Source organism: Myotis lucifugus, unplaced genomic scaffold, assembly GCF_000147115.1.
Source record: "Myotis lucifugus unplaced genomic scaffold, Myoluc2.0 scaffold_0, whole genome shotgun sequence".
Classification (NCBI taxonomy): Eukaryota; Metazoa; Chordata; class Mammalia; order Chiroptera; family Vespertilionidae; genus Myotis; species Myotis lucifugus.
Genome location: NW_005871048.1, coordinates 51,759,817 through 51,761,125, shown reverse-complemented (window position 1 = coordinate 51,761,125; position 1,309 = coordinate 51,759,817).

The window sequence follows — 1,309 nt, the reverse complement described above, 5'->3', positions numbered from 1 at the left end:
AGCATTCCTCCTGTTTGCTTTAAACATTCTAGACTCTGTTTATAGAGCTATGGGCAGAGGGGAAACTGGGCCCTGCTGTCCGGACTGGGGAACATGCTGTGGTACATTGGACAGCATGTTCTCTATTTGGTATGAAAACCATACACTCTTAAAATATCAAAAAAACATCCTAAAGAAGGTTCCAATTAGATGGATATTTTTACTCAGGTTTATTGGTACTGAGGGAGCATAACTAAGCCCTGAACCAAGCACAGTTGTGCAGCAGGAGTCCAAGCCAAGGAAATTTAAGAAAATGGAAACATTTAATCCTTAGTATTAGACATATGCTGTTTATTCAAACATCATTTGAACTAACACATGAAACAATAGGAAGAAGTAGAGTTGAGTACATTTTAATAGACTCATTTATGTGACGGGTCTGGAATGGAGATAAAACTGTGATTACTGGGGATCTGAGCATAGAAATAAGAGATCTTATAAAGAAAATACCTGTGATTGCTCTTGTCAATGTAATAATATTAGATTGATTCAAAAGAATGAACCAATCTAATATTATTGGTGCAAAGCAGGAGAAGTTATTAAACCTTCACTTGCACTTCATTAATCTTATGGATTTTATGTGCAGCTTTTTATTTTTTTGGGAGAATTTTTGACTGCACCTTTGCTTAATTCCAAATAGGCAATTTGGTCAGGAATGATAATTGCAAGCAATTAAATAGCTGAGGTTCTGCAGAATGTAGTTGTTGGAATAACCTCGTGTTAATAAACCCCGCAACATATAAAATGGAGTTGAAATGCCCTACCATTAGAGAAGATTAATATTTGCAAGTGCATAGTCTATGCTGGATGACCTTACATAACAGTGTACACCATAGATCCCTCTGTTGCTTCTGTACTTTAAATAGTCTTCCTCTTCTGCCTACCCTTTGTCAGCTTGACTGATTCTGGCCCTCAGAGCTTTGCAGCCGCTGTGCCTTCCACCAGGAGTGCCTTTCACCTCAAGCTGCTTGAAAAAATTCTCTTCAAGTTCTAATAAAAATGTCATGTCTTCTTCTTCTGTGATTTTTTTTTGGACTCAGTTGCCCAAATGTGAGCAGAAGCTGTTTCTCTGGGTGTTGAGAGACAAGCTTTGTCTGGCCTTCTCCCATTGCTAATGCTATAGGAATATTTTATCTCTCTCCCAGGAGGGAATGCAATGTTCAGAAGAGGCTAGACTATTTTTTGTTTATCTTTGTAGCTTCTAGGTATCTCCTGGCTGCCCTGGGAAAATGGTCCTTTCTGGACATCAGGCTCCTGGCCATGCCCCTTT